Source organism: Alligator mississippiensis, chromosome 9 (genome assembly GCF_030867095.1).
Source record: "Alligator mississippiensis isolate rAllMis1 chromosome 9, rAllMis1, whole genome shotgun sequence".
Lineage (NCBI taxonomy): Eukaryota > Metazoa > Chordata > Crocodylia > Alligatoridae > Alligator > Alligator mississippiensis.
In genome coordinates this window covers 79,846,561-79,872,560 of record NC_081832.1, presented here as the reverse complement: position 1 = coordinate 79,872,560, position 26,000 = coordinate 79,846,561, and the positions used below count along the sequence as shown (strand labels likewise).

Genomic DNA, 26,000 nt, shown 5'->3' with positions numbered 1-26,000 from the left:
AGTTCTCATCCGCATCCTTGACAGGCAGATCAGCTGAAGGCCGAATTTATCGATAGTAGGTTAGCGCGCTTGCGCAGCGCCCGCAGTGGCCCCTCATCAGTCGCTGGCCCTGTGGCCTGGTCTCTGCGCCTTGCGAAGCGGGCGCCTCCACTCCCGCCTGAGCTCCGCGCGCGGGGACGGACGTCGCGGCTCCGCGGCTGGAAAAGCGCCTTGAACAGGAGACTTTGATCGTGGCAGGCTCCCGGGTGTCCCGCTCCCGCCGTTCCCAGCCCCGTGCTCGACTGCTACTGCCGCCCCCCCACTCACGGTTTGGCGGGGTGGCGGGCGGAAGCCCCGCCCGGGGGCGGGGCTCTCGCGGCGCGCGGGGGCACTGGCGTTTCCGGAGCTGCCCCTTCGTCCGCCTGCGGGTCTCCGTCATGGAAAACTTTGGCTGCAGATTGGACAGTTGCTCGTTTCCACTTCTCTGAGCCCCTCGCGCGTCAGACGCGTGTGTCCAACCGATTCTCAGACTTTGTATCCATCAAGGGAAATTGTCTTCAGTGGCCACTAGAAGGCTTCACACGTCTCATGTTATCAAACCTCTGTTGGAATCGGTGCGCAGACCATGACAGATGTTTGATCCAAAACTACCTGTAAAAGGTCTCGCTTTGGGGACGGGTTGGGGGGGGGGGGGGGAGAAGGGTGGAAGGAGGGAGAGTTAAAAGTGAAATGTGAGGTGCCAGGGGTACAGAGATGCCCTTACAACTTGGAGGACAAAGAGGACAACTTGTGACAGTGAAATATCCTGCAACGGAGGTGGCCAAGCAATGGCACAGGATGCAGGGGTGTTGGGGTAGAGGTCAATCATTCAATATCCTATTTTCTTCCTAGCTTATCACACTGTCTCTGCTTCCTTAGTCGAGGCACGGACCACAATGTCACGCTGCACCATAAATCTAAACCCACTGGGAATGGACAAGACTCCTTCCTTTCTGTTACAAAAAATCCTTTTCCAATCGCTCAGCTGAAGTTCTCTTTTTCAGTTTCATCCCATTGCTCTTCTGCCTGTCATGATACTCCCGAGCAAGTTATGACCTCAGGACGACTCGGGGCAGGGGTTGTCAACCGGTACTTAGGAAGCCCCCAGGAGGCACGTGGCAGTGCAATGGAGAAGCTGGGCGCGCTTCCAGGTTCGCCAGCAACACTTCTGATTTTGCCACCGCAGCATCTTGTTTTGCTGTGATGGACCCCTATTCCTCCTCCATCTGCCACTGAGGAACCCCTAATTTCCCCCACACACACTCACACTTGTCCAGCAGCCGGGGGGGACTCGCTGCTTCTGGGCTGGCCTCTGCGGGTACCCCAACCAAAAAAGGTTGAAAGCCCCTGCCTTAGGGTCTATTACTCAATACTTAGCAACCCCAGAACACAGGACATCCCTTTGCCAACAGGCAGCCCCCACTGCCAATCAGCAATGAGGAGTGCCAACCTTAGCCAACCAGCAGCTAGGGGTGGAGTCACCATGGCTGGCTAGGGGCTAGGACCCTGCTCCTACTGGCTGTGCACTGCCCTAACCCCTGGGCACAGCCCACAGAATTGTGAGGGCAAATCATTAACATGTAAAATTGCCACCAGCTAACTGAAAAACAGGACTTTTGCCATCCATTCCTCATTCAGAAGCCAGGAAAAGACAAAGGGTTTAAAACAGGGTAGTCCAGGATAAAACAGGACCAATGGCCACCCTAAATACACTGCTCTATAAATACCCCAATCCCAACTAGCTCTGGAACTGGAAGCACTACCACTTACAGTTTTGAAACCAGCACAGTTTTCCTAGTTGCTCTGGATAACTGCTTTTCTGGCACGGGGTAGTACCCGCAGAGGTAACATGTAATTAACCTCCTATGTTCATTTCCCCTGGGAACATCTTGGCTTTATGCCCACTTTATCAAGATGGGAGACTCCTCTCTACCTTGCTCCTGTGGCCATACGGCAGAAGGCAAGTGAAACTTGGAGGCATCTGAACCCCAAGCCTCTGAGCTTGGTGCTGCACGTAGGATGCCTGCCAAATGATTTGAAAACATCTGAAACCCCAGGTGGGGGTGGAGGATGTTTGCTGGTACTAGGGTCACATATGGTTTTTGAATGACTCAGGATTTGGAACTGATTTGGCCTGGGGGACAAAAAAAAAAAAAAAAAAATCAATAAATATATATTTTTTTAAAAATCTGCACTTGCATTTCCAGGCAGCACGAGGCTGACTTCATTGTGACTCTAGAGGTCAAAAACAAAAAAACCCAACATGCCATTTATAGACTATTGCCTCTCCCCATCAGTAAGTATTTCACCTACACAGACATGTTTTGTTTGGTTAGGCAAACTACATTACTATCTTGCATCACACAATTAGTAGTTTCACCAATTCCCAAAAGCTCTGTAGCAAGGTCTCCCTCAACTGACCCATTGCTTTTAGCAGTTATGATACTGGACACTTGGTAAAATAAGTCTTAAAACTGACTTCATATTTGCCTTGTATTTGACACTGCACCTTGCTTGCTCCTTTTATTTGTGCACCTATTTGGAGAACATGCCAGTCCAAGTCCCATTCCTGCAATTTGTGCTGCTAACACAGGTTGGCTGTTTGTATGCCAAAAAGTGACTGCTGTGACATATCTTCCAGAAGTAATCACAACCATCTTGCCTAAAGCACATCACCTTGTAGATTAGCAAAACAGATAAGGAATGAAGTTACCATCACCCACTGCACAAGCGGACACTTACTCAGCCACAAGACGCGACCATCACGCTATACTCAGGTCTGTAAGGCTGACTGGCTCATGTTCCAAGCAACACTGGTCCTCACCTTTGTCATCCTTTAAGCTCCTGGTCTCAAGGGCTCCAGTAGAGCCAGTTTCAGACTCAACATCTTCCAGAGATGTCCGATCTTTCAGAGATGTCCGATTGTGTTGTTTCATCTAGCTCCTGATTGGACCTTTGTCCTGAGAAGGATGCTTCCAGCAACTGGGATGCCTCAGCTGAGTTCTGCATCTGCTCTTAAGTGCTAGAAACCACAGAGTCCCCATGCACTGTTGCCTCCATAGATGCAGCATAGCCAAGAGAAAGTGCCATTTCATCCTGAGCAATTGGCACATGAAGCTTCAGGTGCATATGGAATTGTTTCAATTCTGGCCCTGAACTCCCAACTAATTGCCATCACGCCCTGCTTAACAGAATATGTTCTAGCCAAGGGCTGAGAAGCAACTCACGAATACAGAATTTGTAAAGCCCTCTTATGGATATGCAAGATCGGCGACAACTTAGAGTTGACAACAAGGTTAACTACTCCATCCTCACCATCTTCCTCCCCACCCCGTACCTCCCCTCCCCCGGTATTTTTAAGTATTGTTTGAAGCAAAGGATGGTAAGCAGAGAGACACTTAGCCATGTTAGCTTCAAGTCAAGTAATTTAGCACCCTATAGACTAACCAGACAGAGACAACATATACGTGCACACGCAGAATTAGATAAAGTGAGCTTCAGCCCATGGAAGCCTTGTGCTCTGCGTGCGTGTATTTACACACACGCACAGTTTAGTTTGTCTATAAGGTGCAAATCTACCCTGCCTTCTATAAAGTCAAGTGAGCTTCTCCAACAGTGGATACAAAACAGTCAAGAGAATGAGTTATATTTTGCCACCAGAGATGGAACTTCTTGCTACTAAGGAAGGTCTCAGGTATCAAAGGACATGCACATGCTGCTGGGTGAGGTGTTGCTGGGACAGCTGCTCTCTGAAAGCACCACTGTCTTCTCCATCACCTTGACTTTGGACAGAGATCTTGAAGGTGAATCTAGACACAAGAAAGAAAGGCACAAAGTCAGCAGTAGGAGGGACAGGACCTGCCTAAGGTTGTCTGCCTCGGAGGCACAAACTTTGCCCATTACAGGGAAGACTACGGCACTGGGTCCATCAAAGCCTTTCCACCCAGCATTGTGTAAAAATGGGGAACCTTCTAGGTCTCCTTCAAACATGGAGCAAGTCATGTAGCATCCCAGACACTGGTCACAGTGCACACTGGTCTCCTACCCAGTCCTGTGCAACACCTGGAACTGAAGCTAGGGAATGCTACCAAGCCAAGTTGGAAAGCATTTGGTTCTACTCAGCACATGACAGTACTTAGTGCACAATGCTGACATGAGGAACACCACAGTTCGGCATCAGACTTACTTTAGAGATGAGGCAATGGAAGCAGAGAGACAAACTGATTTACCCAGAGTCATACAGGAAGCCAGTAGCAGCGCAAAAATTGTCAGAAGCAGAGGCCCTGGGTGCCAAGTGTACTTTCCCAGTTACAGCATGATGCCAACAACAGAACAGCAGCATCGCCCAGTGCCAATAATCCCATTCTCACACCACAGGCTCCAGGCACCATTCTCATTATCTACATGAGGAGCACATTTGCAGGGACTGCTGCATTTGACAGCTACAGAAGCTAACCACATGCTATAGGACTAAGCCTGGTGAAATTAAGAGCTGCTTTATTCTCTCACTACAGATACCAGCAACATGTCTAAGAGTCACATACTAATCAGACCTTACCCAGCTTGCAGTCCACTTTGGGCCTGGACTGAATGGTGGTGACAGTGGTCACAATAGTACCATCAGGCATGATGGTACAGTCTATCTCAATCTTCTTGGTGGAAGTGATGCTGGTGCAGAGCGATGCAGCATGCTGGGTACTCAAGGATGCAGGGGACTGTTGGTAGAAAAACTTCGAGAATAGGATACAAAGGAGTCATGCTGAGCCACTGTCTGACCACCACCCAGGTACAAAGGCATTGGCTGGGATGCACAGGCCCCTCATAAGTCACATCAAAAGAAAATCCTACATCTACCCAGAGTGAGCAGGCGGGTCCTAGACCCAAGTGCTGAATGCGACACCTACCCAGTGAGTCCATCAGGTCAGGAAGACAGGGGTCTCCAGTCACAAAGACCAGGCAGCCAGCACAGATCATTGTTTTACCATATTTACCTAAATCCAAGGTAACTTTGATTTTAACCCACCCCCAACTAATTAGATTCGACACATGGAAAATTTATAATGTTGTTATAATTTACCATGTATAGAATCTAAATATTGGAGGGTTGTCTCCCCATACCTGCCCCCTGCCTCCCACCCTTCCCCATTCCCATGGTGTGCCTGTGCCCCTGCCACCTGCCCTCCCCACCTCAGACTGCCTGAGCCCCTCATCCCCCCTGCTGTCTGCCCCACATTGTTTAGCCTCAATTTAGGACTCTAGACCACAACGCGGTGGGAAACAGTGGAGGGCAGCAGCTGCAGTAGCAGCTGCAGCCCAGGCCTTGACCCTGACATAGATTTGGAGCTAGGGTTGCCAATGCCTCCACTGTCAGGCCAGAGCAGGGCCAGAGCTGCATCTAAGCATACACAGCAGTGGCAGCAGCTGTGACGCAACACGCGGGTGATCAATAACAGAAAAGCTTTAACAACAATACCACAAGCAAGCTTATAAAACCAAATGACAAAAAGACTCCTTCCCAAAATAAAATGAGCTACTCCACAAAGTCCTAGTACATATTTAGCAGCAATAGTGTTCTCTCACCAATGCCAGTGAAGGATGCTGGTCCCATCTTGCAACTTTGACCAAGCAGGATCCATTGCTGGTTAAGCTGGGTGCGATGTAGCACTGCTCTCTCTCTCTCGGCTTCTCCTGGAGCACATGCTTTCCTTGCAAATTCTGTTCTTATACTATTAAACTGTACAACTTCAAAGCATTTTTCCTTGATAGTTGGCCAATTAGAGTCCAAACAAACAGGGAGGAAAAGATGTTTATCATCACACCATAACGATTAATTGCCTGACTCCTGTTCTTGCATTGTCTATGTGTAAACCTTGTGCATCTCTGCAGACCCTGTAATTGTAGGTCAATTTACAGCTGATGGGTCTGAGCAGCCAGACTGGATACTTAGAGGTGTCACTAAACCTGTCTTGGGGTATTTCAATATCAATCGGGCACATTTGCAGTAGCTTGTACAAGTGATGGTTTATTTTTCAAACCCCAGACAATCAATGAATGGTTCCGACTTTTTAACACCCTATACCTTAGGATGTTTGGTGAGGGAAGTGTTTGTCATGTACAGGACATCTGTTCTGTATTTTTTTTACAAGTTGCTCTTACGATGTATATTTAGCCTTCTATTCCCTTGAGGGCTATGCACACAAGTTCCAGCTCGTCCACTCTGGCCAGGGAGAGTCCAGAGCAGGTGCAGAGTGGGCTGGGGTTGGGGCTCAGGCTGTGCACTGCTGGCAGTAGGGGGAGGAACCACAGGGCACACGGGATCTGGGCTATTCAGGGTGGGCAGCACTGACCAGCCAACTGCACCTCCCCAGAACCACCACAGTGGCCCACAGGCCCAAATAGTTGCCAGCCCCTGGCTTACATCAACGTCCAGCATATACAGAAGACACAGGGAGCACAGATGGAGGAGGGAAAGGCGGAACTGAAACAGATAGACACCTTAAAACTCATATAAGCAAAGAGCAGAGGACAAGGAAGCATTCTCTCCGCTCCTTTGCAACTCCCTAAAGGAAGCTGGGAAACAGTGGTGCAGGCCTGCTGCAGACTGGGACAGGACATGGGATTTCATGTAATTATGTAAAATGTCTATCTTTGATTACTTAGTATGGTAAATATTTCTTTTGCAATTAACTCGTGTTTATCTGCAAGAAGAGACATTCTCCGTTTGGGACAGGTGTCTCCCCCCGATTTAGTTTTGTCTCTGTTGTTTTTCCATGATTTACCTCATTTTCCAAGGACACGTGGGTTTTTCCTGGTGGTTAATCAGTTTCTAGCTACGTTCCAAACTTCATAGAAATGAATAACCTCTTGTTCCTGAGGAAGGTCATTCGGTCCAATTGGAACTTTCTGGTACCAACAATGAGCAGGCTGATTAACAGGATGTTCCTGGCAATCACTGCTGGGGACTCTCTTGATTTCTACAACTAAAAGAATGCTTTGAAGATGCTGGACTAAGGGTATAACACAGCCAGTGAAACAGCTAACAGCGCGCTTCAATAGTGAGAAATGTGTGACACCAACTGCTGCCGTGCCCAGCTTATGTGAGAAGCTGAAGAGAAACAGACCGCCTCATAGACACCTGTCTGGTGAGAAATCATCACCTTATTACTAATTACTGGACTTTGCTTTGGTTCGGCCTCACTTGACCTGGAATACTTGTAGTAAATAAAGCCTTTCTATCACTCATTCAATGAGGTGTCATGCCAATCCCTAGGCTAGTCCAGAATCCTAGGTTTCTATTTGCTAAAACACCCCCCACAACACTACCGAAACACCCGCTCCCCGCGGGTCCATTTGGCGCCGGGTCCTTCCCACCCACACTGCCACTGCGCTGGCCACGGCTGCACTATGCAGCCTCGCTACACTGGCCACCCCAGGAGAGCGGTGACTGTTCATTCATGGGGTGAGTAGAAGGGCCGGGGGCAGGTGGCACAGAGAAGCACCAGCTCCAAGGCTCGAGGAGGGAGTGGCCAGGTTATGGCACCGCGCACAGAACCCCCACCTGCCCTGCACGCCACTCCATGCCCCGCCCCGCATGTGCCCACGGGGGATCCCACCCGCAGCACAGCTGCCTCCACTGGGCAAGTGCCGGCCTGGCAGCCACGAGGGCCATGCACAGTGCCCTCAGTTTGCTCCACCCCGGCCCCCTCAGGGACCACCCAAACACACAGACTCAGAGCTGCCGTGCATGCCCAGATTGAAAAACAGTGCTGGAGCCAGGCTGCTGTTGGAGCGCTCCCGCTGTCCACAGCAGGCAGAGGGCTGACACCGGGACCCTGCCTCACAGCAGTGCCCAGGGAGCGTGTGTGCAGCCCACACCACGTAACGCTGTGGGCACCCACCTCACACACGCTGCTCTAATGACCAGAGATCCTGGTTTTCTCTGATAAAAAATTGCTTATTCTCCGATAAATAAACCTCCCTGCTAATTCTCTCATAAAACCCCCAAAATCCATGATTAAAGTGAAAGGCCCCTCACTCCCCCACACACCCTCCTCACCTCCCCAGCCCTGCCAGAGGGAGCACCCCACTGCCAGGGCTACACGGCCCAGGCCCACAGCTCCCTGCCCCCGGCAGGAGGCAGCAGCTCCTTCAGTGGAGCAAAGCCCAGCACCCCCCACCCACTGCCTGCCTGCTGTGGGCTCAGCTTGGGGGGCGCCAGCTCCCTGCTGCTGCGCATCCTTCCAAGGGACGGAGGGACCTATGCCCCCAGATCTGTGCATAGAGGGCAGCAGGCTGCCAGCTGTGGGCTCCCACCCTGCTGCCCTTCCCCAGGGCCTCTGCAGCCCAGCAGATGACCCATTTCTGCAGGGAATGCCAGGGACACATACAGGTGGTCTCATTTTTCGGTGGGAAGAGGAAAACCCAGATCCCTGCTGCCCTTTGTCTCTTGGCTGCAATGCTCAGCGTTAGTCACATGTTGGCAGCACTGAAAGGCCTTTCCCTCCCTTCCCTGCCTTTACCTCCAGGCTCCGCTGGAAGGGCCTGAAGCCAGGAGGACACAGGGCCAGTTTTGGTACTTGCCCTCATCTCCTGGCCCAGGGGAAGAAGTGATGCATCAGAGAGGAGTCCTAGGGCAACCCAGGTGTGGACTCAAGGCAGCTGCAGCAAGAATGGTGCAGCTACAGGGGAAGCAGAGGGGCCGGGCAGTTGCAGCATAGACAAGAAGAGGGAAAAGGGAAACAAAAAGTTAAACAGCTTATAGCTGACAGAAGCAAAGAGCAGGGGGCAAAGAAGCATTCTCCCCCCTCCCCTACAACTCTCTAAAGGGACCTGGAGAACAGTGGTGCAGGCCTGCTGCAGACTGGGACGGGACAAGGGATCTCATGGAAGCCTTCTGAGGAAGCACGAGACTAGGAGAGGCTGACAAAGGCTGTCAGGTAGGACACGGTCCCAGGGGCTGTGTGGCTAACAAGTGCCGAAGCTTGCACAGACCAAAGTGCTCAACACCTGGTCCAGGCACAGGCAGGGAGAATACAAAATCTGCAGGATCTGGGCCCCCAGCATCCTGCAAACCAACGTGCAGGTCATTGTTTTTGGAAGGTGCTACCAGCAGTTAAAGGCAAGAGCTGCCGTCACTGGAGGTGTTACTGTAGGAGTAGGACACATGGATGATGTGCATCCAGGCAGAAGCTGAGTGTCTAGTGAGCGTGTCAAAGCAGAATCACACTCACCTGTCACCCGTGGCGCCTTGGCTTTTTGCAAGGGAGCGCTGCAGGCCCCGCACACCCGTCTGAGTGCCTGAAGTGACCCTTGCAGAAATGACAGCTCCTGGGAGCCCTTCTGCCCCAATTCTTTCTGGCTGCAGCTCCTCACTGACACACCAGCTCCAAGGACGGGGGCACGAGGAGCAGCCTGCGAGAAAGGGCAGACTTGTGTTAGACACTTTCACGCAAGTGAAAACGCACGCACCGTTTACCGCACCGCAGGGATAAGATGACCCTCACGGACCCGGCGCAGCACATTTCCATTCAGAGTTCTCACGTCAACACAAAAGGGCTGGTTTTCCACACAAAAACCACCACGTGCCCTCAAGACAGGTTTCCAAATCCCCACACCATTTCCCTCACACAACATAACCGTGTTTCAATACTTATTACCTAACCACCACACAACTTTCCATCGGCCCCACAACACACCAATCACACACAAAAATTCCCAAGCGACCCTAAAATATCCACCCCATTTTCTTTATACAAAATCACCATATTTCCATACATTTTCACAAACAGTTCTAAAATCATGAGCTTTCTACACACAGTCACAATATTTTTCAGAGTCCTTCATCACCACACAGAATAATCAGTTTTCAAACAAACACAGGAACAACCCCCTAATCCCACACATTTCCACAGTGAAGTTCCCAATCCCCACGGAGTTGTCCCGCTGTCCCACATTTCCACAAACGTTTCCGTACAAACGCCCCCACATCACCACACAAAATAGCGGGATTCCCACGAGCCCACGCACGTGCCCGCCCGGCCCCATGCCCGGCTCGCCCGGCCCCGCCCCGGTGCAGACGACGCCCCACAACACCCCGCCTCCGTCACCCCACACCCGGACCGCCCGCGCCCCTCGCCGTGGCCCGAGGCCGGGCTGGGCCGGGCGCCCCCGGGGCGGGAGCGGCGACAGGGCGCAGGCGCGGGGCAAGCGGTGGCGGGAGCGGCCGAGCGGCGGCACCGCACACAAAGCCGCCCGCAGCGCTGCTGCCTCCGCAGGGCAAGCGCCGGCCGGGCAGACACGAGGGTCACGCCCGGCGCCTCAACCTGCTCCTCCCCGGGCCCGACCTGCGCGCCTCGCTCACACGTGGCCGCTAGCACAGCCGTGCCGGGCGCTCCCGCCGTGGGGAGCGCGATTGCCCGCACATGGTCGCCACAACAGCCGGTCGCAGCTCTCGCGGGCCGCCCGGTGTCCGGGCCAGCAGCAGGACGTGGACTCCGGGCAGCGCCGACCCGTCAGGCGCAGGCGGACAGCCGAGCGGGGCAGCGGAGTCGGACCAAAAGGTGCACAGAAGCCCGCACACCACCCTCCAATTCCCGGTAGCCAATCAGAATGCGAATAAAGAGGTCAGGCTCCTGGTCCCGCCTCCCCGGAACAGGCCAATCAGAGCGGAGATGGGCGGAGTAGTGGTGACCCCGCCCAATCGGCTACTCCACCCAATCGCCTCACGCCTCATGTTGGCCAATAGGAACACGAACCTCCAATCCCAGCCTTGCTGCGCTCCCCGGCCCTGAATCCACGTCCGTGAATCGTACGTCCGCCGCGGGCACTGCCCGACTTACGCCCCGCACGAGGGGGGGCCTTTGTTCTTCTCTCCACCTTAACCTGCCCCCTGCCTGAGCAACAGGTGCGCGGCCGGAGCCGGGTTTTTTTTTTTCCTCTCTGCCATCATGTCTTGGCTGCAAAGCCCGGTTCAAAAGCAAGCGAGCAGCATAGGGCAGGTTTTTCTTTTTTCTGTCTTGAAATCCCGGCTGCTCCGGGAGAATACATGAATATCTGTATCACCATCCCCATCTATAGAGACAGAGTGAGAGATAGTAACAGGATCACATACGAACGTATCCTGATTGGACACATCTCTGTACAGTTTCAGGTTTTTCAAAGTACGCACGCAATAAATGACACAGTCAGGTGAGTCCCTTGTTCTCAATACTACATTATTTTACACCAAAGATCCCAAACTCTGTCACAGAATTGAACTGATGTCTTGTGGTGCTTCCCGAACAACAAGAGGCTTTTCATATTGTTGCCCAAACGGCTAGTTTCGTTCCCCTGGAGGCTTGTCCAATCCACCCCAGGAGAGAGTCACACACACACACACACACACACACACACACACACACACACACACACACACACACACACACACACACACACACACACACAGAGGCTGGGTCCATCTCAGATTTATTGTTTGCAAACAGTTCGACCCAGAAGCTGATCTCAAATCTGGTCGACCACTAGTCTGGCCCGGAATTACATTTTTATAGCTTACATTGAACATAGAGTTTTAACGTATTAGATGTTTATTGGCAGCATTACCATTTCCTAATTGTTACGTCTTATCTTGTAGGCTGCACTTAACTTGTTATTGGTTAGTGTGACTTATCAGGGTTAGTGCATGCGCACTCAAAAAGCAGAACTGCAGCGAAATCTTTTGTCGCATGCGCAGAGGAAAAGGGGAACTGCGGCAAAGTTAGTAAACTTTAGTAACCTCTTATCTTAGCGTAACCTTAGGGCATTGGGCAGGGATAACTTCAAGATGCAAGGCAAGCAGTAAAAACAGCAGACCACAGCTAAGTCGTTAGACCTTATGATCTTGCACAGGGTCATAAGATGGTCATAAGACACTTCTATTATATAGTTGCTGCTCAAGCATTATTTCAAAATCATGGAGTCTAACCTATTTTTACTATAATATCCATTTCTCTTTAAAAAGTAGAAAAGTGGTGCTTTGCCAAGTGCTCTCTAGGGAGGTTTCAGCGTCAGCCTAGAAGCAAACAGTCCTTCTTGGGGGCCCACGTCAACGCCCTTAGACCACCTCTCAGCCAATCGAGAAGACAGGGAGGCTACGCAGGCGGGAGTAGGAGAAAAACGGGGCACTGGGACAGACACAGCTTCAAGGTTCAACTCCAGCCTCAGAAGACAGCCTGACACACCCCGCAAGGTGGGGAACGCAGTTTCCCGCACGACCCGCCGTGATCGCCAGGACAGCCTGCCGCAGCGCTCCAGGACCTTCCGGCTGCCCGGGCCGGCTGGGGGACGTAAACTCCGATCACAGCTGAGGCGTGAGCGGAAAGACGAACAGCAAAACAGGGCCGCTAAGCAGCCAAGTCAGACCAATCAGCACACAGAAGAGTGCAGCCCCACCCACCGTGCCCCGGCAGACAATCAGAATGCGAAAAAGGAGGGTGTTCTTCTGGACCCACCTCCGCCAGCAGAGGCCAATCAGAGCAAAGAAGGGCGGAGCGGCCGATCCCGCCCAAGTGACAACTCCACCCAATCGCCTCATGCCTTAATATGACCAATAGAAACGCAAGACTCCGATCCCGGGCCTGCCGCGCTCCTCGGGCTGGGATCAATGTCCCGGGAATCGTGTGTCCGCCCCGAGCAGCGCGAACCCGCCTGGCCCCGGCCGCGGGCACTGCTCCGGGAACGCCCCGAGCGAGCGACGCCTTTTTTTTTTCTCTCCCTGCCTTTATCTCTCGCCTGCCTGAGCTACAGGTGCGCGGCCGGGGCCGCTTTTCGTGCTCTCGCTGTCCTCCTCTCGCGGCTGCAAAGCCCGCATGGAAGCACAGGGAAGTAGCGCAGGGGAAAATTTTCTTTTCTTTGTCTTGAAAACCCAGCTGCAGCGCGCAGGTTGAAGCGCAGGGAGGGCGGCACGGCGCCGGCTTTGTTCCGGGCCCTCATCTCCGGGCTCCAAGCGCCGCTCCAGCCCCAGGAGGGCAGCACGGAGCCGCCTTTATTTCCTCTGCCCTACAGCCGGGCTGCGGGGCCGCGGGTGAGCCACAGCACGGCAGCACGGAGCTGGCTTGTTCCCGGCGATACCTCCGCGCTGCGATGCCCGGCGTGGCCACAGGAGGGCAGCACTCAGCAGGGATTTCCCCTCGGTGCCTTGATCCGGCGGCTGCTGCACCCAGCTCGGAGCGCGGGAGGCCGCGCCCACAAGTGTATTTCTGACGCGCGCTGTGGGTGCACAATGCCCCTGTTATAGATGTCTGAGCTGCACTTATCATTGTAGGTCTGGACGCAAACTATCTCGATTTCCCCTTCTGTAGACAGTAGTGGGTTCACTGCTAATTATGGCACCTATCCCACACATACACACGCACACCCTTATTACATACATCGCTGTACGAATTCAGTTTCCCGAAGAAAGCACACAACGATTAACACTGTCACTTCAATCCCCTCGGCTCAATATTTTACTTCATTTACAGCGATGTTCCCCAACTCTCCATTGGACTTGAACTGACCCTTTGCACTTCTTCCTGAACAACGGGTTTTTCTTTTCTCCTTCAAAAAGGGGAAACTCCGTGCAAATCTTGCTGGCAACGACACGCCTCGGAACGGAGCCCGCCAGGCAGCACCGGTCCGGAAGCGGGGCGCGCGGCTTGGGGCAAATGGGGCGCCCCCCCACTTCCCCACGGCACACGCCCGCGCCCGGCCAGCTGAATGGCTCCACTGGGGACAGGACTCGGACCAATCGCCACCCCACTCACTGATCCATTACAGCCAATCAGACTGCGGAGAAGGCGGGCGAGTCTTGGACCCGCCTCCTGAGGCAGCGGCTAATCAGAGTGAACAAAGACAAGGCCCGCCTAGGCCTGACCCCGCCCACACAGCCCTGTCAGCCAATCGTCGCACTCCTGAAAGCGACCAACGGAAACGCGAGACGCCGAACTCGGCCCCGCCGCGCTCCGCCGGGCCGGGATCCCTGTCCCGGGATCGTGTGTCCGCCCCGAGCGGCGCGAACCCGGGTTTGTTCCCGGCCCTCATCTCCGGGCTCCAAGCCCGGCTCGGGCCCCAGGCGGGCAGCGCGGAGCGGCCATTATTTCCGCCGCCTGAAATCCGATCTACAGGGCCCCGCGCGCACGGGTGCTCGGAGCCGGTCACTTATCTGCAGCACCTCCACGCTGCAAAGCCCGGTTGTCACCACAGGAGCGCGGCACTGAGCTCGGTTTTATTTTCTCTGGCTTTCTCCAGAGGGAAGGATAGTAACAGGATCACTGTATTAATTATGGTGTGTGTTATACATACACACCCTTATTGGATACATCTCTGCACAGGTTCAAGTTTTTCAGAATAAGCACACAATGAATAACACCATCACTTCAACCCCATTCTCACTGTTATACTTGTCTCTAGCGGGTTATGGAATAGAGAAGATCCCACACAGCGTACTGATTCGTTTGATGCACTGGCTGGGGGAGTATTTAGTTGATTGCACGATTTCACAATGATTATGCACTTAATTCATACAACACAATTTTATTTTAAAATTCTTTGCTACACACTGCTTAGCTTTAAGAAATACCACAAACATTAAGAACACAATAACTACATATGTCAGAAACAATGCTCCAAATGCACTTCCTTCCCAAACCATGTTATAAGAATTAGTATTACAAAAACAACAATTACAACTCAAAGTTCAATTTTAATTAATACTATTATTTTCATAATATACTTACAATCCTAGCATTCCGAGAAGCCAAACTCCTAAATACGGTTTCATTCCTCAGTAGTACAATTTATTGGGTTGGCCGCAGCAGTACATTTCAATGGGCTGGCCTCAATACTGATAGGACTAAGTCCCCTTCCTTCGGTCCCTTTCAGGTGCTCCGCAGCTTCAGCGTGAACTAAGAGATTCGTGTTCACGGAGAGGGTGGTTCAGGTGATCAGTCTGATCCGGCCTACACTTCCGATTCTTCCTTCTTTGTTCTGCAAGTGAGGTTACCTTCAAATTGGGACAGTAGGTTACAGTTTTTATTGAGTGAGGTGCGGTCTTGGGCCCCTCCTACTCAAACCTGTCACTACTCCCAAATTTGGGCTGGGATCTTACTTAACAGATTCTTTTGCTTGGTAATCAGTTTCTTTTGCTTGACAATTTTAATTACTTTGTGGAATTTCCAGATCACTGAATTGACTTTTATTTGCAATCTTGTCAAAGGCCCTAGGGTTTGATCTCTCGGAATGTGGGATGTTTGCTTAAGGGTCATTTTTATGTTAACTTTGTTAAAGGCCTCTAAAGATAAAATTCAAGAGTTAAAACTTGGAGCAAAGTCAGGACCTTCCGCACGTAGACCAAAACAATGGCCTAGATAAGAAGATGAATTTTGTCTTCTTCCTAAACTGGCTAATGGGCAACTATTACAAACATTCAAACTATTACATTCAATATGACAATACTATTTTACACCAAAAATCCCAAACTCTCCCCTGGAATTGAACTGATTTCCTGTGGTGCTTCCTGAACAACAAGTTTTTCATTTCTTTTTCTCTTTAAAAAATGAAAATTTGGCATTTTGCAAGGTGGTCTCTAGAGAGGTTGGAGTATCAGCCCGGAACCAAACAGTCCTTAGGGGTCCATATGCACCACCTCCCAGCATATCGAGGAGACAGGGTGGCTATGCGAGCGGGAGGACAAAAATAGAGCACAAGGACAAATAGCTTTAAGCTGAGAGAAATAAAGAGCGTGGGAGCGAGGAAAGCTCTTCCCCACCGGCCTTGCAACTCTCCACTTGCAGCTGGGAAATAGTGGTGGAGCTATGCTGCAAGCTGTGACGGGACAAGGGGTTTCATGGGAGGCCTCCACGAGAAGTGGGAGTCAGAGGCTGACAGAAACATTAGGGTCACAGGCCCTGTGGTGTTGGGCACAGGAAAATGAGGCCTGTTTCTCAGCAGCCCACACAGGGACCTGTTGCAGACGTGACAGCTGTCAGGGGCCCTTCTACCCCAGGCCTTTAGGTGCTATTGTCACGCTGAACCTCCTCACCCATAAGCTGGTTCCAAGGACAAGTGCACAAGGACTAGCCTGTGAGAAAGGGCAGATCCACATCAGACACTTTCACACGAGGAAAAACGCTCACGCTGTTAACCATCAATCCGTTAACCATGGATGAGGGTAAAATGACCCTGCTGCCAGCCTGAGCCATTTTCAAGGCATCTAGGCTAAGCTGGAGAAGTGCTGCAAACAGAAGGCCCAAAGCCTTGTTCTGAATGACTGCAGCATGAACTTTTGCAGATGTGACAACTAAGTTGGTCACCAAGTAAAGGAAACCATCAAATAATTAAACAAAGCACCAGGCCTAAAAGGAGCTAAGGAAAGTCTATACATTAAATAATCGACATATGCAACAGCATAGCTTTATCCTTAAGTAGTAGTAGTGGTAGCGACTGATGTAACCCAAATGTGTATCTATAAATATTGGCATAGGCTGAAGGGAAATTTGGAAAACTCAGCAAATTCAAGAAAACTTGCTGCCAATCTGTGCCCCCCCTCCTCCTCCATCCTAAGTCTCCCCAGCCAATGTAAGTGAGCACCTATGTTGTGTGGTTCTGGATAGACAGACAGACTTTGGAATAAAGGTTTGTTCTCCTGTTTCAAGGTGCAAACAACGAAAAGGTGGGGCTATAGACTTACTTCTGCCTCTCTTATTAGCAGCCTACCCACAAGGTTACCTGTAATGTAGATAACGGGAGGCAGGGGCGGCAAGAGGGAGGGCGTTGCAGGGTGATTCCTCCCATAGGCTGTAGATACAGTCAGTGGCTGACAGGCCACATGGACTCTTGCAAACTACACACCTAGCAGAAGCCTGACTTATGCATGACATGTATAAGTCACGGGTCTGGGGAGGGGGGCGGCAGCAGCACCCTGGCCCTCCCGTGGCCAATCGCCAAGCCAGGGGAGCACATGGTCCAGACAACCCAGAAGTACTTCCCGTCTATTTCCAGGTTTGCCGTCGAGCACGTGGAGGGCCACCCCCTCCTCCTGTGGGAAGCTCCATGCACCCCAGCATCGCAGTGTTCACAAGCTGCGCTGGTACCTTGAGGTATACAGACACAGCTTTAAAAGTTTTTCCTATGTCCGAATCAGCATCAAATCTTCAGATCTGGCCAAATTGAATCAGGGACAGTGATCTGAATCAACGAATCGAGTCACTGTCCCTGATTTGGGCCGAATCTGAATCGGATCAGGCTCACTTTGCACACCCCTAATGAGCAGTGCTCCTCCATCTCAGAGTTGTATTTTTCCCCAGGGACAGAGGCCCCAGCTACATGGCATCTCCCAAGTCCACAGGAAACCTGGTTCGCTCCCATTCCCAAGCTTTCACTGAGATACATCTACATGACACCTATCAGAATTCTAATATTATAATAACCTAAGTCTGTCTGTCCATAACACTTTATTCACACCCCAAATGGCTGACAGAAAGAGAGCGCTCCAAGCGTGGGGGAGCACCATCATGATTCCGAAGCCACGCAGAGGACTGGACAGAGGGTGGGGGACCCGAGACCCCCACCTGACTCCCTGCTTGAGGTGAAACAATGGCAGCATGGGGTGTTAGGTGGCAGCACTGCATCCGAGCCCCCTCTCCCTTCCGCCATTCTTGACAGGCAAGTGGCTAGTACTGATTATATAAACCCACATATAAATATTACGTGTAAATAAAGAGAAGCTGTACAACAGGAGGGTGCTACTAGCCACAGGCAACTGGTAGGAGAGGCAGAGAGGGGCCCATTCCCCGCCTGGGATTGGGCCCCGACTCAGCACCACTCAGGACAAGGCAGTTTTCTTGCTGTGCATGCCAGCAGCGTGATGGGGGGGAGGGGGCACTAAGCCACAGCACACAAGTATAGGAGTAGATATGAGCAGACAAGGTTCCTTGGATGAATTTTATATCTTTTATTAGATCAACCCAAATAGTTGGAGAATAGTTATTAAGCAAACTTTTGGGTTCAAAAACCCTTTGTCAGGCTAAGGAGGTTTCAGCAGTTGGTGTGTGCTCTTCCTGGATGGAAAGAAAAGTAAAGAAGCCAGGGGCTGGGCTGGGCTGGGCTGGGGAGTCAGTTGCCAGGCAGATTATAATGTGTCAAAAATCCAATGTCTATGTTTAGTCCATGATCTCTAGTATCCAAGAGGTTGATGAAATGGAGCTCACAGGCTCGTCTCTGGGAAGTGTGTAAGTTTCCCTTGAGGATCAGGACTGAGAGTAGATATGAAGCTTTTGGCCTGCCAACAAACTGTGCCTGTCCCAGACTCAGGAGGTACCAGTCACCCCTGCTACCAGCAGTCAGAGGCAAGAGCTGCAGGGGTTACCGTTGGAGCAGGACACAGGAATGATGTGCCTCCAGGCAGAAGCCTAGGCAACTGCTGGTGTGTTCTGTCTGCTCAGACCATCCCCCACTGGCTAAGCCAGCATTCGGGGAAGAGCATGGACGCCTCCTGCCATTTCATCCGGGGCTCGAATCCACAGGCACCGGGGCGCGGCCCCCCGTGCACGAAAACGACCGCGACATTAAGCGATCACTGGCAAAGACGCAGTGCGCATGCGCGGTAGTTAAGGCTCCCAGTTGCACGACGAAAATATCGATGAGCTGCCACGGAAACGCATGCGCACTTGGGAAGAGGTGGACTATCGCATTTCCCGCGAATGGGCATAGCAAATACGCATGCGCTGAGCAGTAAGTGAGCTGATCACCTGAACACCGAATTTATCAATACGTGTGGAACTTGTGCCTGCGCACAAGACCCAGTCGAAAAATATCGATCACCGATATTCAGGATTAGCGCATGCGTCCTAAGAATCAACCGACGCTGCCAGAGGCATGAATCAGTTTCCACGGTTAAAGAGGAAGTGACGACATATCGACTGCCGAAACTTTCAGTGCACGTGTCAATGCGCATGTGCACTGAAGATGAACACTACTGTTCCCTCCAGGTCCAATACTCGCGTAGAGATGGTTGCCCGCCCCCGCCGCCACGTCTCTCCCAGCCTACAGCCACAGGTGCTGCAGCTTTAAAAAAAACGCTGGGGGAGGCTCACTACGCGTGTGCTATACAGGGAAGGCTCCCAGTTGCGTGACGAACACATCACTGAGAGGCCCTGACCACACTTGTGTAATTGGGAACAGGCAGCACATCGTTTCCGAAATCCGCAAGTACGCATGAGACGCTGATCCCACTCACGTGACAAAACATCAAGAGAAACCACGATGACGCACGCGCACTTCGGAACAGGGGGTGCATAAGGTTTGCCCAAAGGATAATGGATGTACGCATGCGTTTACCTCAGAGCCTGTTCAGCTGATCACCGAGTCAATCGATATTGTCCCTCTGCACATGTACATTAATCAGACAAACTATATCGAGCAGCCATATAATCGATTCGCGCATGCGTCCTGCGGACTAGTGGACGCTGCCACAGTGGCGAGCGTGGACCATTGTTACGGCGACAGTGACCACACGACGAATACCGAGAGTACGCATACGCATTAGGAAAAAGCACTGGATGGCTCTCTGCTGCCAACTCTCGGGGAAGGATAGACTGTCCCCCACCTTCTCCCAGTGCCCAGCCACAGCAAGTCAGGGCTCAGCGCTGCTGTGCGAGAGAGCGGTCGCAGCGTAAAAGCATGACTGAAAGAGAACCAGTGTGCATGGGCATACAGTGCAGGCTCCCACTTGCGCCATGAAAACAGCTATGAACGACTATGAACACGCATGCGCACTTGGGAGGGGGTGGTGCATCGGCTTTGCCCTTCAATGGGCAAAGCAAGTACGCACGCGCGGACGCTGAGCTGTTGATCAGCTATCATTGCGCCTGCTCCTGGGCAGAGCTGCACGGGGGAGCTCCGGGCAATCACAGGTGTCCTGCACCCGCACACGGGGCAGATTCCTTCCGGAGTACGGTAGTCTGTGCTCCCGGAAAGCCGCCACGATCTCTTGTGCCGTCTGATCTGCCAGTCCGCTGTCCGCATCCTGACCCGCGCGCCGGTCTGTTTTCCATTCCCACCCCGTGCCCCGTCCCACCTGCTGCTCTACTTTCCGCTCCCACCCTGGCGCACCGATAGCAGACCGGATGCGCCCGGGGGACCCTTGGAAGCGCAGCACCCCCAAAGCGGCTCCCGGGCCAACCGCGCCCCTCCCCCGCCATCCCGCGCGTTCCGCCCTCGCCTCGCGCCCCAGCCCACCCCCGGGGCGGCCCCTCACGCCCCGCCCCGCCGCAGCCGGGTCCGAGTCCGTTCTCTTGTTTTTCCCCGCGGGGCCGGAGCTCGCGCCCGCGGGACTCCAGACCCACCCGCCTGCAGGGAGCCCGTCTTTCCTTTCATGCCTGGAGCCCGGCAGCCTCGTCAGGCCCAGAGATCCCGGCAGATCCTGCCTCCCGCGACCCAGATAAGGGCTTGTGTGGGCCATCGCTTGCACTGCAGCAGCAGTGGAAGAGGTAGGTCCAGGCCTGGGCCCTCATCCCCCTGCTGCTATTCCTGCTTGGCCGCAGTGGCAGCATTTCTGGGTGTCATGGTTCACATCACCCAGACCCCTCTTACCGCTCCTGCTGCCGCTGCAAAGGGCCTGCTCTTCTCACGGTCTTGGTGCTCTGGAGCTGGCCTGCGTGTGTGGGTCTGCGGCCTGTGCTGCACCTGGGCCTGGAGCTCCTGTTTCCACAGCCTGCACATGGCTTTCAACTCCTTCCACTGACACGTCTTGGTTTTTGCTTCTAGCTTATCCTAAATGATACAGCCCGAGCCCTCCCCCCAACATCTTAATAAAGCTTCCGGTGGATATTTACCTGGAAGAAAATGTGGGTCGTTTTCAATGAGATGCTGCACCTCACGGTCTGCGCCCCCATTTCTAAATGAATTTCTAAATCCACTGCTGGCGGTGGAGCTGGGAAAGAGAAAGGTAAGGTTCTGGTGATAACGTTGCCGTCTCTAGGTCCCTCAGAAACAGCCGACAAGCGAGAGCTTAGAGCACAGCACAAGGGCCTGCACTGAACTCCAGTTTGAAGATACATAGCAAATGAGAGACATTGCTAGGTAGCTGACAGGTGAAATGCAGAAGAAAGCATAAATACAAGAGCAAGCCCATTCAAGAGGGCTGGTATCACCAGCACAGTATAGAAACTGGGGGACATCGCCTACATAACAATGGACCACAAAGTCAAGGCCTGTGTTCAACCTGTGGTTGTTTAGCAACCTAATTTGGTTTTTTCCCCAGGCCAGGCCTCTAAAACCACTTTGTAAACTTTCCTTAAGCATAAGGACTTTAAGCTCAGAAAGGAAGTGGTTTCTCTGTCTCAAAAAAATGCTTTATCTGTGCTCTAATATTGCAGTCCCTCACCTGCTTTCTGACGGTTTGCTCTTGGAAGTAGGTTGCGTCTAGTTTCAAACAGTTTCCAAGAGAGCTTCTGGCTTGCTGGGTTAGGTTACACAACAGGGAGAAATAACCACCTGAGTTGTTTCCTTTCTGATCTCTTCTATAGCTCGTTAAAGCCCCACGGCAGCATGCAGTCATTCCAAACACAGCCAGATTTCAGTCCAGTGGTCCCAAGGCTACGTGTTTGTGCTACAAAAGGAGTTGTAGTGGTGACAGCCTTCTACCAGGACACAGGTGTTTGCCAATACCTGTCAGCTGCAGGTTACATTCTAAACTTTAAATATATATATGTCTGAATCTGGAATCATGGCCCTACTGCAACAGAGTAAGCCTTTTATAGAAGGTGAGGTTGCAGCATTATTTCTGCACTGTTCCCACCCTCGTTGCAACTCTCCAACTGCAATGGGGAAATACTGGTGCATCCCCACTGCAGAGAGCAGTAGGATGAGGGGTTTCAGCAATGGCCTTCAGGGGCTGACAGGTTCATTAGGGTCATAGGCCTGTGCTGCTGGCCACATGAGGGTAACAGGGTACAAGGTACTGAAGCTGGCAGAAGTCCAAGTGCACAACACCTATCCAGGCACAGAGAGTTACAACAGCAAGTCTGTGCATCTACCCACTGGTATAGGCCTAGCCCAGGGACATGCCGTGGCTTTTGAAAGACACTGCCAGTAGTTTGGAGGCAAGAGCCATAGCCACTGGAGGCGGTACCTATGGACCTGCCCAAGTGAATGATGTGCATCCAGTCAGAAGTCAAGGCAACTGCTGGAGACTTGTTCCCCAAGTGTGTCAAAGGCAGAAACCTGCACTTACCTGCTGGAAGGGCTGGCTCAGCTGTTTTCAGGAGATTGGTGCAGGCCCCAAAGGGGGCGGTAAATGGGACCAGTAAAGAGGGGGTGAGTTGGACCAGTCTAGCAGGGTACATGGGACCAGTAAAGTTAAAGGTAACTTGGACCAGTCTAGCAGGGTAACTAGGACGAGTAAAGGTCAGGGTAATTGGGACCAGTGAAGTGGGGGGTGTAACTGGGAACAATCCAGCTGGGTAATTGGGACAATTAAGGGGGGGGATAACTGGGGCCAGTAGACCTGGGTATTTGGGATCACTAAATTTGGGGGTAATTGGGACCAGTATAGCTTCGTAATTAGGACCAATAAAGGGGGGGGGAGCTGGGACAGGAAAACAGGGTAACTGGGACCAGTAATGGTTGGGGGATAACTGGGACCAGGGTAGCTGCAGATCCCCAGAACTGCCTGTGTGGCCCAGAGACCTGGTTTACACCCACATCCAGCACATCGAGGAGACAGTGGCAGCAGAGGGAGAAGAGGAGGGAAAATGGGATCAGAAACAGATAAACAGCTTCAAGCTGAGAGAAGCCAAAAGCTGGGGTGGGGGCAAGGAGGCATTCTACCCGCTCTCCGGGAACAAGAGACAACCTGAGCAGGGTGCAGGGCCCAGGGCAAATCAGCCTGTGCGGGGCATCACCCCTGGAGACAAGGAAGCTGGTGGCAGATTTGGCAGTGGGGAAGAATAGCAGAGGCTGCCAGGTAGGACAGGTTCACAGGGGCTGGGTTTTGGGAACATGAGGAAGAGTGGTTAACAAAACCTGAAGCCTGCAGAGATCAAAGTGCTCAACACCTCACCCAGGCACCGGGGGGGGGGCGGGGAATACTAAGGCTGTGGGCAGGGCCATCTCTAGCAGGGGCAAAATTGGGATGACCACCCCAGGCCCCACGCTTTGGGGAGCCCTGCAGATTTGGGTAGAGTGGCACACTGAGTGGGGTGGCACTGCCACTGCAACAGAGTAAGCCTTTTATAGAAAGTGAGGTTGCAGCATTATTTCTGTGGAGTGGAGTGGAGTGTCACTGCTGCTGGCTTCCTGTCCAGTCACTAAGCACTACACCCGCCCCGCCACTGAGTCTGGTGTCCAGCCACTCGCCACTTCCTCCCACCGTCGAATCTGCCGCTAGCTTCCTCGCATCTGTGGGCACGGCCCTGCACAGGATGATTTCCTCCAGGCCCCACCCTGCTCGGGTCGTCTCTGTCTGTGGAGTCTGGGCCCCAGGGTCCTGCGAGCCAAGGGGCAGGTCAGTACTTCTGGAGGGAGCTCCCAGCAGTTAGAGGCAACAACGGCAGTCACCAGAGGTGTTACCGTAGGAGCAGGGCACGTGGATGATGTGCATCCAGGGAGAAGCAAAGGCAACTGCTGGTGCGTTCTGACCGCTGAGTGTGTCACACACAGAAACGCAAGTATAGCTGAGTAACTGAGACCATGGGGGGGGGGGGAGTGGGACCAGTAAAGGTGGGGTAACTGGGACCAGTATAGCTGGGTAAGTGGGACCAGTGACGGGGGTGTAACTGGGACCAGTATGGCTGCATATTTGGACCAGTAAAGTAGGGGGTAACTGGGAACAGCATAGCTGGGTAACTGGGACGCATTAAGGGGGGATAACTGGTGCCAGTAGAGCTGGGTAACTGGGACCAGTAAAGGTACTCACCTTCACCCATGGAGCGTTGGATGTTTCCAAGTCCTGCTCCTGTCACTGCCGGCTCCAGGACGGGGCACGAGGAGGCGCCTGCGAGAGCGGCAGACCCGTGTTAGACACTTTCACGTGAGAGAAATCGCGCGCACCGTTGACCACAGAGCCGTGGACGAGACAACCCGTACGGGCCGGCCCAGCGCGTCCCCACGGAGAGGTCTCCCGTCACCACAGAAAATGACCCGTTTTCCACACAAAAACCATCACGTGCCCTCAAAAAAGGTTTCCAAATCCCCACACCATTCACCTCACACACAATAACCATATTTCCTGACATTTACCCAATCACCACACAATTTTCCACAGGTTGCACAACACACACGTCACATAAAAAAGCTCCCATTTCATGCTAAAATTACCACACCATTTTCCACACACAAAATTAACATATTTCCACACGCAGTTCCACAAACGATAACCAATTCACCAGTTTTCCACACAAGGTCACCATGTTTTCCAAATAAGTCCTTTATCACCACACAGAATGACCCGTTTTCAAACGAGCAAACGAACAACACTGCGGGCCGGAAGCGATCCGGGCCCTTTTTTGCGCCGCGTGGGCTGTGGCCGGCAGCCCGGGCACGCTGGGTCGGAGAAAACAGGCGGCACACTAGAATTAGTCACAGACACGTAATGGTTGATTCAAGATTGTTTACTTACACAGTAGCTGGTCGCGGTGTAGGCTGGACAGTTTCCCAGGCACAGCTCTGATTAAATCCTCATTTGAGGACTACAACAAGCTTGGGTCTCTCCCACGGACTTGTTGAGGCTCCGCGGATCCTTTTGCGCGCAGGGAGAGGGATACGTTGAGGATTGCGAACGGCGACGGGGAGAGGCTAGAGGCTGATCAGACCTCTGTTGCCTGCTTGAAATGCGCTGGGTCCGATAGGCTCCACAGCGCTTAGAGATCTTCACACAGCACAAAGTCTCCTCCTCCTGGTGTTCGTGGAGTCCTCCGACTTGGGCGGAAACCACTCAAGCTTTTTATACGGCTAGCAAGCCAATCACTAGCCGGCACCTGTGAATAATTTAGCACAAGCCAATAATGGGGCTCGAATTATCATACAAATGCCGGGAACTCTTTGCAACCAGCATTTCTTAACTGCAAAGAAGAAATGCACACTGCAAAGAAAGCTACAGATTGGCAGGAAAATAATTCAGTGGCGCCAAAGCGCACACAAAACAAAAATCACACCCTTGGGTTGTGACAAACACAACACGTAATTCCACACATTTCCACAAAAAAGTTCCCAAATCCCTGCAGAAGTCTCCCGCTATCCCCAGATTTGCCCAAACCTTTCCATACAAAAGCCTTCAAATCCCCACAAAATGGCGGGATTTCCCGCCACACAACCGCCCCGCCCCGCCCCGGGGCAGACGACGCCCCCAACACCCCGCCCCCGGCACCTCGGACCGGGGCCCCCCCGCACCCCCCGCCGTGGCACGAGGCCGGGCTGGGCCGGGCGCGGCGACCCGGCGCAGGCGCGGGGCGAGCGGCGGAGGGAGCGGAGGCGCCGCGTACAAACCCTCCCGCAGCGTGGCTGCCTCGGCGGGGCAAGCGCCGGCCGGGCAGCCACGAGAGCCACGCCCGGCGCCTCGGCCTGCTCCGCCCCGGGCCCGGAGCGAGTCCCGCGGCATTACTGAGCGGGGTTTCCCCCTCGTCGCCCTTGTGTCCCGGCTCCGCGCCCGGCTGCAGGGACAGGACACGTGGATCCGCTTCCGTCCCTGCCCCGGTCCCCTGGCTGCAATGCGCGGCGTGACCACAGGAGAGCAGCACTGAGCCGGCCTCATTTGCCGGCAGCGCCTCCCCGCTGCAGTGCCCGGCCTGAGCCACCGCGGGGCAGCACCGAGCGCGCTCCCCTGTTCGCCTTGAAGCCCAGGCTGCGGCGCCGGGGGAAGCGCAGGACGGCGGCCCCGACAAGAGCGTTTTCTTTTTTCCTAATACTCTACAGGGGTGCACACCATACCTACGGTATATGTTTGAACTACACACATATTCATGTAGCTATAT

General features: G+C 53.0%; 1 long non-coding RNA gene across 7 annotated transcripts in view; it reads right to left on the bottom strand.

The window, feature by feature from the left end:
- Positions 1–3,648: 3,648 nt before the first annotated feature.
- Positions 3,649–26,000, bottom strand: part of LOC132243364 (uncharacterized) — a 32,716-nt gene continuing 10,364 nt past the window's right edge. Inside the window, exons 1-7 of one of the 7 annotated variants that reach the window (XR_009454851.1) lie at positions 24,650–25,372; positions 23,948–24,025; positions 21,416–21,640; positions 20,865–20,962; positions 5,599–9,429; positions 4,577–4,733; positions 3,649–3,827 (exon numbers count right to left, since the gene is read on the bottom strand). This is a non-coding gene — a long non-coding RNA (uncharacterized LOC132243364). Of the gene's footprint in view, positions 3,828–4,576; positions 4,749–5,598; positions 9,430–20,864; positions 20,963–21,415; positions 21,641–23,947; positions 24,026–24,649; positions 25,373–26,000 lie in introns of those variants that run through there. The other 6 variants (XR_009454849.1, XR_009454848.1, XR_009454850.1 and 3 more) reach the window with 6 other exon arrangements.